This window comes from Symphalangus syndactylus, chromosome 22 (assembly GCF_028878055.3).
Source record: "Symphalangus syndactylus isolate Jambi chromosome 22, NHGRI_mSymSyn1-v2.1_pri, whole genome shotgun sequence".
Classification (NCBI taxonomy): domain Eukaryota; kingdom Metazoa; phylum Chordata; class Mammalia; order Primates; family Hylobatidae; genus Symphalangus; species Symphalangus syndactylus.
The window spans coordinates 75,149,272-75,161,340 of NC_072444.2; the positions used below are offsets into that span (position 1 = coordinate 75,149,272).

Below are 12,069 nucleotides of genomic sequence, written 5' to 3' on the forward strand. Positions count from 1 at the left end.
GCTCCAGGAAGCAGGCCGGGATTCTCATCCATGTGGGGCGGGCACATGGCTGGCTGTGTTTGTATCTGTGTTTATTAAACTAGAGGGAGTTAATGACTAAGAGGTGCCTGAGTTTGATCCTGCTGAAAATAAGACTCGGATCTGTCGGTAAACACTGGGGAGCCTCCGGGCTGTCAATCATCTCCTGGGGTTTCCATCCCAGGCAGGATTCCGCCTGGACCCAACCCAACAGCCTCCAAATGTCAGGGCAGCAATGCCAGGGTGTGCACCTGTCACGTGGACAGACCCCCAAGCCCTCAGCCGCCACCTGGCCACATGTCCAGCGCTGGTGAGAAGCTCTCAGCGCAGTCAGCGCTCTGTGACAAGCCCTCTGACAGAAGTCACCATTGGAGGGGGCGGATGGCAGAGAGATGGGCTTCTGTGGGGTGGAGTCCTAGAGGGGTCATACAGGGGGCCTGGGGGTCCTGGGGTACACAGGGGGTGCACAGGGGCCTGGGGCCACAGAGGGCCTGGGGGTGCACAGGGGTGGAATGTGGCTTCCCAGACAAGCCAGTTCACCTCCACGCCATGGGCTGCAAGGTCCCCATAGGTAAGGCCAGGGGCACTCTCCCAGCTGAGGCCAGATATGAGGTGTGGGGAGTCCAGCGTGGGAGCAGGGCTGAGCCCAGATACCGCTGCCTGCAAGCCTCAGTGGCTTGCAGCCACTGCCCTATCTGGGCCTCAGTGTCCCTATCTTTAAAATTCAGAGATTGAATTGGAGGCTTTAGCAAACACAGTGGACCTGGTGATGGCTGGGCTGGGCCGGGCTGAAGGGCGTTTCCCGCCCGGCTGTGCCTCCTCTGTCCCCACCCCTCCCTCAGAAGCCTAGAGCTCGGTTTTTCAATATACCCCAGCCTCATGTAGGGGCACTGGGCACAACACACAGGGAGGCAAGGCCCTGTCCCTTCCACCAGTCTCTCCCACTGTGGCTGCCTGAGTCTGTCCTGGAACTGGCGGAGGAAGACAATAGGGCAGACATCGCGGGCAGGGGGTCATCATCCACTGTCAAGGCCCCTCTCCCCACCCCCCTCACTGCTCTGGGGGACTCACACCTTCCCTTCCGCTGCCTCTCCTGTCTGGATGCCCGCCTCCTCCCGTGGGGTTATCTAAACGCTGCCTACCCTGTAAGGGCCAGCCAGACCCCTCCTCCTCAGCCCCAAAGAGGAGCTTGGGTCCGGCTCACAGGGGAGGGGAACCTGGAAGCCGTGAGTCCTAAGGAACTCACTGCTGGGCAGAAGGGAGGCGAACAGGGCTGAGTAACCGAGATCCTGAGACTCTAGGGTCTCCCACCACAGAATGGCCCCAGGAGTCCTGGCCACGTGGGTGGGGAAGGGCTGCGTGGACCAGCCTCCATGACTCAGGTTCCCCACTGGCTCCTGTGCACCCCCATGGCCCGGAGCAGGCAGCAGAGGAGTGGTCCTCTCTGCCTCAGTTTCCGCACTGGCTCCTGTGCACCCCACGTGGCCCGGGGCAGAGGAGTGGTCCTCTCCGCCTGACTCAGTTTCCCCACCGGCTCCTGTGTACCCCACATGGCCCAGAGCAGGCAGCAGAGGAGTGGTCCTCTCTGCCTCAGTTTCCCCACCGGCTCCTGTGCACCCCACGTGGCCCGGAGCAGAGGAGTGGTCCTCTCCGCCTGACTCAGTTTCCCCGCCGGCTCCTGTGTACCCCACATGGCCCAGAGCAGGGAGCAGAGGAGTGGTCCTCGCTGCCTGACTCAGTTTCCCCACCGGCTCCTGAGTACCCCCGTGGCCTGGAGCAGGGAGCGGAGTAGTCATCCTCTCTGCCTCTCCTCTGAAGGTCCCTCAAGCCCTGCTGGACCCCCTCCTGCCTCAGCCTGGGTTCCAGCTCTTCTCTGAGACCAAGACCCCGGCTGCCCCAGGACAGCCCTACAGGTGTGGAGGCCGGGTCCAGCCACAGCTCCAGCTTACTCGCTGTGTGACCTCGGGCGATGCTGGACCCTTCTGGAAAATGGGGCTGGACCGGCTGATCTCCGAGGGAAAGGAGGCGCATTTATTTGTGAGACCATTGTCTTTCCATCTGGGGGTGCCGGCTCCAAGGCAGCCGGGCTCCTCCGGGCATTGTCCCAGGCTCCAGGTAGGGCACACAGTCGGCCCTCGTTTGCCATCAGCGCTCCCAGGGTGGTCTCTCCACCTCCTGCCCTCCCTCCTCAGGAGGCTGGAAGAGGTGGGACAGAACCAAGTCTCAATCCACCAGCCTTGGGAAGGGGACATCGGGGGCGAGGCGGGGGGGCTGTGGTGCTGGATTCGAGTGGCCATAGCTGCCACCCTGCTTCCTGTTCACTGTTGGTGCCACCGACTGGCTCAGGGTGCACGGGGGTGAGGGGAAGCAGCAGCCCCCAACAACCAAGGCCTCCCACCATGCTGGAATCCCCCGACCTGAACCAACACAACAGGACACAGACGCCGGACATAGGACCCCTCCACCACCCTCTCCGGCCCCACCCCAATCCCGGCCTCAGTCTCCCCATCTGCACAGCGGGTGCTGGAATGGATGGCGCCATCATCCACTGCACTGGCTCCACCACTAGCCACCCCCACAGAGACCCACCCAAGGCCACTTGACACCCGAGCTTGTGCTGGAAGAAACCAAATCCACAACAAAAGCAAAGAAGAAAGAGCGAGGCGGGGGAGCTGGAGAAATGACAAATGTATCCAATGTCCACGGCGATGCCACCATCCGCTCCAGGTTCACGCCCGGAAATTTATGGCCTCGTCACTTGGCCCTGGAGATCTATCTCTCGCCTGTCACTCACTTGCATTTTTAATCCTGCCCCCCCCCGACCCCCTCGTGTATTTATGCACCACCCACCCGGCATCTCGAGGGCCTGCCTGTTTCTTTCTTGTGAAGATATACGAACACCCCAAGTCCATGCACCTCTGCTCATAAATTTCCTCCGATGTGATGGCCTCTGAGTCTGGCAGTCTGGCAAGGAGAAACGGAGTCCCCTACCAAAATGGGGACTGGGCCTGTCGGGGGGTGGGGATCCTGGGGTGGGGGCTCTGACCTCAGGAGGATCTTAAGGAGGAGGCTTTCCTGAGTGCTTAGAAAATTCTATCAAAATCTAGAGCTGATGCGTGTGTGTTGGAAACAGACAGAGAAAGTCACCAACATGGGACCCAGGCAGCCACTCCGATTTTACCCCATTGAGCCCAGGCACTGTGGTCGTATTTTAGTCCCATTAATTTTTCTCTCCTGGAGAGCAGGTGAAGCCCACAAGTATATATTTAGGGAGAAAATAGTCAAATGCCAGGGTCCGAGACAGGCAGCTACTCCAGGCTCTGGCCCTGGGCTCTCGTTGGGGCCCCGGACACCTGTTTCTTGGTGGGGACCGTGGTAGGGAGGTAGAGGAGCGGCAGCCTCTCCCTGGCCCAGGTGTGGGAGCCTGCCTCCAAAGACACTTTGAAAAATCAGTGCTTTCCAGTGGCAGTCCCGGGGCACGGTGGGGAAGGGACGCCGCCTCCCTCCTCCCTCTGGTCCCAGGTGCAGGTGCCCACCACATCCCTGCACTCTTACCCCGGACTTACCAGCCCTCAGGAGTGTGGCTCTGGTTCAGGTGCCCACTGGCTTTTCTGGGAGTCGGGAGCTGCCTGACAAGCCTGCTGTATCATCCTGAATTATACGAACACAGCAGTCCTGCTGCGGCTGAGGAGGAGGGGGCTGCACAGCTGGCTGGAGGACAGGGGGAAGGGCATGGCCCCCAACCTTTGACTTGGAGACCCCCAGGTCTTCTGCCCAGCAGGGGTGGGGATCAGAACTCCCTGACCACCGTATGCCCAGGAAAATGAGGGACCCAAGTGCTGGGGTCCTGGCTGGGCTCCAAACCCCCTCCCCCGCACGGCCCCCTGGAGTTTGTCCCCCTGCTTTGGTGGAGTGGGGCGCAAACCTGGGCTGGGACCTGTGAGCCAGTCTTCTCAATGCTTGTTCAATTAAAAGGTGGCAGGGGCAGGGACCCAGGGGGCAGGAGGCCAGGGGCCAGCCAGGCAGAGAAGAGGAGCACGTTGATGCTTTTCAAGCAACCTATGCCCCACTCCATGGAGTTTCTCCCAAGGCTGGGTGCAAGCTGAGGACCTCTTTGGAGGCTGGGGGCCTGTCTAGGGGGCAGCCCCTGAGAGAGGCAATGTGGGGAGATCTGCAATTTATATCTGCTCCTCGCTCCCGGTCCCCCCACAGAAGCTTTCCGCACAGCCCTTAGCCCAATGGAAGGAGTGAGCGGCAGAGCCAGGCAACCCAAGCCAGGGTCCAAAGAGGCCCCACTCTGGGTGTGCAGGAAGGGAAAGTGCTGGCACGGAGGCTTTTTGAGGACGTGCACACCTGGCTCGGCCAGCCTCGACCCTTTCTGCTAAGCCTTCGTTTTTTCCACAAGGCATTATCATCCTCTCCCCATTTCACAGGTGTGGAAACTGAGGCCCTGAGATTCACCTGCCCCAAGGTCACACAGCTGAGACCTGGAAAAGCCCGATTTTCATCTCAGAGGCTGTCGTTTTTATGGGGGGGGAGTGTGCGGTACGGCAGGCAGTGCCCCCCGCCCCACCCTCAGTATCAAGCAGGTGACCTGCGAGTTTCAAAGGATGGAAATGGGGGCGCTTGTCTTTACAGACAGTTGGGGCACGGAGGCTTCGCAGCCTCCTCCCACCCCCCAGAGGGACGACGACGAGGATGGACTCCAGGTGGGGCGAGGGGTGGAGAGCACCCAGTAGGTTCAGTTCGGAGCGAAGCCCCCCACCCCTGCGCCAGGGCTTGGACTCAGGGGCTGGGACCGAGGAATGTGACCCCTCCCCGTGCGTGGCTGGACGGTCCCCGCGCCGAGCGAGGAGGCTCGCAGCATCGGGGGGAGGGCGGCCCAGCAGGGAGGGCGATGCCAGCCTGGGCAGGGGTCAGCGACTCGGCCAGGAGGTGAGGACAGCCCCTAGTTTCCGGGAAGGGAAGGGCGGGGGGCCGCGTCTGAGGGGCGCCGGGCAGGGTGCGGACGGCGAAGGAGGACGGAGGGGAGAGAGGCGCTGGGGAAGGGACCTCTCGGAGGGACGGGGCAGCGTGCGAGCTGCGGCAGCGACCCCGACCCGGGCCCCCGGGCTCTGTCGGGCTGAGCCTGCGCCCGCTCCGCCGCCGCCAAGTTCCTCCAACTTTGCCCGCTGCGCTCGGATCGCGCGCCGGGCCTGGGGTTGCAGCAGGGGCCGGGGGCGCACGCTGCGCACTCGGGAACGCCCGGGGTTCGAGGTGGCGGGGGGCTTGGCCGCGCCGCTCCCCGGGGGTGGTCCGGGTCCCAAGTCCCCAAGGTTCAGCGCCCGGCCGCGCTCGCCGCTTACCTGCCCGCCCGGCCTCGGTTCCGGGGCTGCGCCCGCCGCCGCCGCCGTCCTTCAAGCTCTAACTTCGCTCCCGGGATTGAAATTCCTCCCCAGCTTCGCCCATCGATCTGCGCGCGCGGCCCCGCCCCTCGCCGCGCGGCCGGGGGGGAAATTCAAGCTCGCCCTGCCCCCTCCCGCCCCCCTTCCCTCCCTCCCTCCCTCCTTCTCTCTCTCCCTCCCTCGCTCCCTCGCTCCCTCGTCCGCCTGCGCGCTCCCTTCCACCCCCTCTTCCTCCGCCGCGAGTCCGGCTCGGAGCCTCTGGCCCTCCCCTTCTCTCCCTGGCCTCCCGAGCCCCCTGCTCTCCTCGGCTCCCCGCGCCAACCCGCTCCTTCCCTCTCCCGCCGACACGCAGGGGCTGGGGGAGGAGGGGAGGTCCTAGAAAGCGCAGGGGGCGTCCTCGCGGTCCGTCCCCGGCCCTCCCTGCCCACATCTAAAAGGTGGAGGGGGTGGGTGGGTGGGTGGAGTGGGGGCGACAGCTGTTGGCTGAACAAGCTACCAGCGACTCCCACCACCCCAAGCAAAGCCAAGGCGTTCTCAGGTCCTCCCGTCTGTCTGCCCCTTATCCGGGAGGGCAGGGACCTAGGGGCGGAGAACGCGGGGCGCAGGCCGGGTCCCCTCTGCCCAGCCCTGGCCCGCTTCCTTCTTTCACTCACCCCAACCTCTGGGAGGACTTCAGGGGCTTCTCGAGCACTCTTCGGCTCAGTCTCACCCTGACAACCTGACTGTGCGGAAGCCCCCGTCCGCATGTTACAGGAGGGGAAACTGAGTCAAGAGAGGCCCAGAATCTGGCCCTACATAGCGCGTCGAAGGCAGAGCCCCAGGGGCAGCCTGGACCCCCGGCAGGAGCCTCAGGACTCCACGTTCTGGCCGGGCAGGCCCCGGCGGTGCCTGGACAAGCCCGCGTTCGCTGAACGGCCGGCGCCTGGGGGCCCTCTCCAGTCCCCGCGCAGCCCGCGCGTCCGCGCCGGCGCCCCCTCCCCGCTTCCTGTCCCCCGCCCGCCTCTGGTTCCCGGCCTCAGTACCCCCGGCACGCTCTCCGCTCGCCGCCAGCAGCTGGGCAATTCAACGAGCATACAAAAGAGTTGACTCAATTCAAAGGCAGCAAATCAAGATAAATCCTATAGTGTGTGGGGACCGGAGAGGGAATGTGAATGAACGCCCATGACGCCGTTCAGTCCTATATGGACTGGCCTAGCCTGGCTGCAGGGCCTGACACGCCCGGGTCCTAGGGTTCTCCAGGAGCCAGAATCGGGGAGTGGTCTCCCAGCTGCCTTGGCTCCCAGGCCTCCAGCACTGGCCCGAATTTAGGAATTTAGAGCTTGTGGCCTCCTTCGGCTGGCTGGGTGGGGCTCCCGTGATAGGGGCGCAGAGCCTTGAAGGGGAGTGCTAGGACAAAAGCCAGTGCGCCCCCACGATTTCATGCAAATACTGGGGGGCAGGGGGCCTGGGAACCCAGCACAGCCCCAGGGGCCAGCAGGAAGGGCACCGGTGCTTTGGAACACCTAAGCTGTGGCCTTTCTCCTTCTGCCCCGACCTGGACCACGGGCAGAGCCAGGCCGCAGGCCAAGAGCAGGCCCTTGTTTACCCACCAGATAGATACTGCAAGCCTGGGATGTGCCAGGCCTGGGCCTGTGGAACGAGGCAGGCGGTGAGAGGGGCACCCTCTCCTCCCTGCCTGTCTGTGAGGTCTCCCCAGCTGCAGCTCCACTAGGGAGAAGCTGGTCGGCCCCCAGAGCTTCCTTGGTCACGCTTGGAAGGTCCCAGTAAGCTACCCTCCAGCTTCTAGCCTGGCCAGCCCTGTGCAGAAGAGGACCACCGCGCTCGGGGCCCCAGCCCGTCCATTCCGCCTGCCAAACATAAACCCCAAGAGAGGTACTGGCTCCCCGTTTCCAGCAGGCTACCCCAGGCCTGTGCTGGCCAAGTGCAGCCGAAGCTCTGGAAGGAGCCTCCTTTGCCTTCGCAGGTGTCCCCCGTGTGCCCTGCGCTGTGCTGGGCGCCTGCCCGGAGGAGCCGCGCCAGGACGTCCCGCTACTTCCCAGGGGCAGGCATTATGAGCCCATTTCCTCGGGGTGCAAACTGAGGCCGACGGCCTCTTCAGAGCGCCCTTGACCGGTACTGCCTGACCCCAGAGGTCAGTTCTGCGGTCACTCGAGGTCTGAGATCCACGGAGAACCTCAGAGGTCAACTGGAGGGGCGGGTAGGGGTACGCGCGCGGGGCCGTGGGAGGCGAGATCCCACAACCTGAGGAGCCAGGACCCCAGCAGAGAGCAAAACCTGGAGCTGGGGGAGGGGACGGCAGAGGACTAGAGGCCGGGCTGCACGGCAGGGGTCGAGTCCTCGTGGCCGCCCCCCTCCCCCCGACCCCGAGCGGAGGCTGCGCCGTCCGGCTGCGACCGAGTCCCCGGAGTCCCGGCCGGGTCGCCCCTCCCCCGTGGCCGCGCCGATTGGCGGCCTGCGTGTAAGTCATTAATTCTGTTACCGGGACGCCGCCGCCGCCGCCGCGAGGACATCTGTCCGGGACCCAACGCCGCGCTCCACGCCCCCTGCCCCTCCCCTAGACCCAGACCCAGGGAGAGGACGCGGCGGTGAAGCTGGGAGGTTGGAAGCTGGAGGGCGGCGGAGTCCCGGAGTTAACGGGGAGGGGGGCGGGGCCGGCGCTGGCCCTGGGGACAAAGATCCCCACGCTGCCTGCGGGCTGGGCTCTGCAGACACCCAGGCAGGAAGAAGCACTCCGTATTCCCCGTCCCCCAGATCCTCAAATCCATTCAGGCTCAGACCTGAGTGTCCGGTTGGGGGTCGGGGGGGAGACCGAACCCTCCTGGGCCCTCGAGGCGCGCGAAGGCGACGCTGAAGGGGGGACGCCGGGACGCTGCTTCCTCCCTGCACACGCCGCCTGAGCTGCATCCCTAAACGCTCCAGGAGCTTCGTGGGTCCCCCCACGCCCTCCACAGCCCCCGAAGCTGCCCCCAGAGACCTCTCCCCTCCCTCAGATGGGACCGCAGGGGCGGGCGAATGTGTTGCGCTCGCCGTTGGTTGGGAGGAAGGGCGCGGATTGTAGGAAGTCCCTGCTCCTCCCTGGGCAGCCTGGCCTCGGGGACTCGCGCTCAGCCCGCGGCGGAGGACTCTGTCGGGAACGGTGCTGAGATTGCGCGGGTACGGCCCAGGGCCCTGACCGGGTGGCCACCGTACAGTTTGGGAAGAAAAAAAGTTCGGGGGGGGAGCGACACCCCGAGATCGAAGAGGGAAAATAGGAGGAGAGCAGGCGGCAGGAAGGGAAGAGCGGCGGAAGCGGGGCCAGGAGGGCTGGGGGTCCGCTCTGGACCCCAGGGTCCCGCCCCACTCGGCAGCCCAGCCCAGCCCCGCGGCGCCAGCTTCCCGGACCGGGAGAGGCTCCGGTCACCGACGCCTATTAATAGCCGCGAGCGGGTCCTTCCCGGGAGCTCCGCAGCGGCCGGCAGAGCCCGGCCACCGGCTGGGGTGGGGGCGGGGGTCCCGTAACACCCCCTCCGGAGGCTCAAGCGGCGCGGGGCGGGGCGCTGCGCCCCCCACACGCCGGCTTTCCGAAGGCGAGGCACCCAGAGCCCACTCCCTCCCCACCTCCGACTGCGAGACCAGGTTTCAGATGAAGAGGGGTTCGTCTGTGGTTCAACTTGGGGCGCCGCGGCTACCCCAGCGCACTCGAAGGCGCGCCCAGCCCCTTCCCCCTCTTTCTGCCCAGCCAGCTTTTTGCTCTCAGCGCGCTCCGGAAAGTTTCGGGGTCCCCGCGGCGCCTCCCTAGCCCTAGGGGTCCGGAGTCCTGGCCCTTCCAGTCGCGGCGTCGGGGAGGGAAGTTTGTCCGGCCCAGACTCGGCGGCCGCTAACTTCGGGTGCGCCCGCTTCCGAACCCGGGTGGGTGGATGGGGATGCCCGGGAGCCGCGGGCCCCGAGCGCCGCATCCAGAGCCCCGCGGGCGGGGGTACTCGGCCCTGGCGCGGACGCCGAGGTCAGGGCACCGGGGATGGGGTGGCCCGGGCTGCGAGAGCCGCTGGGGACCCTGAGCTGACCCCGCCATCCCCCGAGAGAGCATCTTCTTCCCTGCCTCCCCCAGGGGCGGGGACCCTCCGATCCCGCAGCGGCGGCAGAGGGGTCCCCCGGCCCCGGACAGCCCCCTGCCCCACAGGCCCCTTCTTACCTGGGCCGGGGTGCGGGCCCCGGGCTGGAGGCACTGTCGCGGGCGAGCAGAGCGCGCGCACCCCGGTTCCCCGAGCGCGGCGGCGGCGGCGGCTTCCCCTCCTTCCACCTCCTCTTCCTCCTCCGGGCTCGCTGGCTCCAGACAGCCCTCCTCCCCCTCCCGCCTTGCCGGCCCCTCCCGGAGCCCGCCCGGCTGGACTCGGCCTGCGACCCGGAGCCCAGCGGAGCCGGCGGGAGCCAGGCTGCGGCGCTCACTGCGTCAAGCGCGGGGCGAGCGCAGGGCGGCGGCGGCGGCGGGGACCGCGCGCTCGGAGCCCGGGGCTGGCCGGGCAGGCGGGGGAGCGGCGGCTCCGGCTCCGGCTCCGGCTCGGGCGCGGGCGCAGTGGTGGCGGCCGCGGCAGCGCCGAGGTTGTAGCACATTCTTTCTGAGCGTGATGGAAGGTTTCATGTGGGAGAGTGCGCGGGGAGGGCTGGGGAGGGGGCGGGGGCCGCGGCGGGGGCGGCCGGAGGGGCGGGGGGCGGGGTCGCTGCCCGCACGTCGGTGGGCACGGGGGTGGCCGGAGGGGGGCTCCGGAGGGGAAGTTGGAGCCAGCCGCGGGGGCGACGTGGGAAGCCGAGTGGCGGCCTCTCCCCCTCCTCCTGGCCCGCCCCGCGCGCCCCCTGCCCCCGCCCCAGGCCACCCAGCGGCTCCCAGGCTTCGGTTTGGAAGAGAAGCGTCCGAAGGTCTGGGGGTCTGGACCCTGGTGGCTCTGGGAGGTGGGCACCTGGGTGCGGACACGGCTGTGCTCACAGGCGCCCGGCAACCGCGTGCAAGTTGACCCCAAGTCAGACCCTCTGTGGGCGCGCGCGTCCGCGAAGGCCAAAGCACAGCCCGCAGGACGCGCGTTTGCGGGGCGGGGGGAGAGCGGGGCACTTGGGGGCGGGGAGGTGGAGCGAGAGGGTGGTCGGACCCCTGGCTGCCCCGCGTCCCCAGGGACTCGCCCTCCCCTAAGGTCGCCGACCCCTCCCTCCCTTCCCTCCCCGTTGCGCGTCGCCCCCCGTCTTTAGGCCAGGAGGAGGGGGAGGCGTGGGAGCGGCCCGGCGCCTTCCGATTCCCGGAAGGTTCGGTTTAGCGGATTTCCCTCTCCCTTCATGCGCCTCCCGAATCCCAGCGGATCCGAAATCGCTCCCTCGGACTCTAAGCCGAGGGGTCCCCCGTCGCTCCCTGGTGGTCTCGAGCCCTCGCCGAGCGGTCTCACGGCTTCCCAGGGCGTCTCCCACTCCCAACCGCCCCTTCCCCAGCCTGCGGCTTTCGCGTGGGCTAAAAATTCCAAACCAGGCTCAAGAGCGCCCTCTCCGGGCTAAGCCCCCGCGCGCCGCTTCACAAACCGGCCGCGTGCGGAGCTGCGGAGCCCTGGACCCCCAGCGCGCGCTGGGCGCTACCCTCTGGACGCCGCTGCCAGCGCCGCTCCCCGGCCGGGGATCCCCACACCGTCAAGAGGGCAGGGAGAGGGGAGGGGAGGGAACTGCTGGAGGGGAGGGGGCTGCTCCCCGGGTGTCCTTCCCGGAGGAGGTCCCGGGACAGGGGTGGGGGGTGGCGCGGGAGGCCGCAGACAGCGCGCCCCGAGGATGGCCGGACCGGGGATGGGCGCGCGGGGCTCCCGTCCGGACGCGGGTCCAACGGCCTCTCCGCAGCCCAGAAACTCCGTCCAGCCCGCGGGACGGCCACCCGCCCTCCGACCCCGAGCCTCTACACTTGTTCTTGCAGGATGGGGTTGGGGGGACTGAGACCGTGATTGAGGCCAGGGCATGGAGGAAGTGCCGCCGCCTGCTCCCAGGATTGCTGGACACGAAGGGTGGAGGCCAAGGACGGAGCCCCTGCCTGCGGCTGTCCAGCCCTTAGTCCCTGCGCGGGGGCGCCCGGACCTCCAGGGAACAGGGAGCCAGAGGGGCAGAGCCCAGCCTTGGGGGGGGTCTCTTGCCTGGTCCCTCAGGGAGGGTCCCGGCTGCTCTGAAGCGCGCAGTGGCCTAGGTAGGCACACAGCCCCTTTCTCTCACTTCCCTCCTCCCCTACTTGCGGGGCCTGGAGAGTCCCGGACCTGGCTCCTTGGAGGAAGCTGGAAGAAGGGAGCTGTCCTGCAGACCTTCCAGGGCGCTGAGGAATTTCAGCCCTGACTGACTCCCTCTGCAGCGCCTTCCAATGCTGAAATATGCCCTCCTGTCCTGTGAGCGGGCAGGGCCCCCGCGGGGCCTGGCTGGCCTGGGGCTGCTGTCCCCCCTCAGGCTGGGAATGGGCCACCCCAGGACAGACCCTAAGAGAGGAGGTGGGAGGGAGGGTGTCTCTGGCCTCTCCTGGAGCCCTCTCTCCCCGCCTCTGTTTGCCTCTGTCAGAGAATATGTTTGTTCTCTCTCTCCCTCTTCCTCTCTCTCTCCCTCCCCCCTCCTTTTCTGTCTCTTTCCCTCTTCCTCTTCCTACTCTTCTCCCCTCTCTCCCTTTCCGCCTCTCCTCTCTCCTTTT

At 66.7% G+C, this 12,069-nt stretch overlaps 1 protein-coding gene across 2 annotated transcripts in view; it reads right to left on the minus strand.

The window, feature by feature from the left end:
• ELFN1 (extracellular leucine rich repeat and fibronectin type III domain containing 1) overlaps positions 1 to 9,756 on the minus strand; it is an 81,704-nt gene extending 71,948 nt beyond the window's left edge. Inside the window, exon 1 of one of the 2 annotated variants that reach the window (XM_055261150.2) lies at positions 9,574 to 9,756. The gene's annotated coding sequence lies outside the window, so the exon portion shown is untranslated. Of the gene's footprint in view, positions 1 to 5,363; positions 5,479 to 9,573 lie in introns of those variants that run through there. The other variant, XM_055261149.2, reaches the window with a different exon arrangement.
• Between the last annotated feature and the right edge of the window lie 2,313 nt (positions 9,757 to 12,069).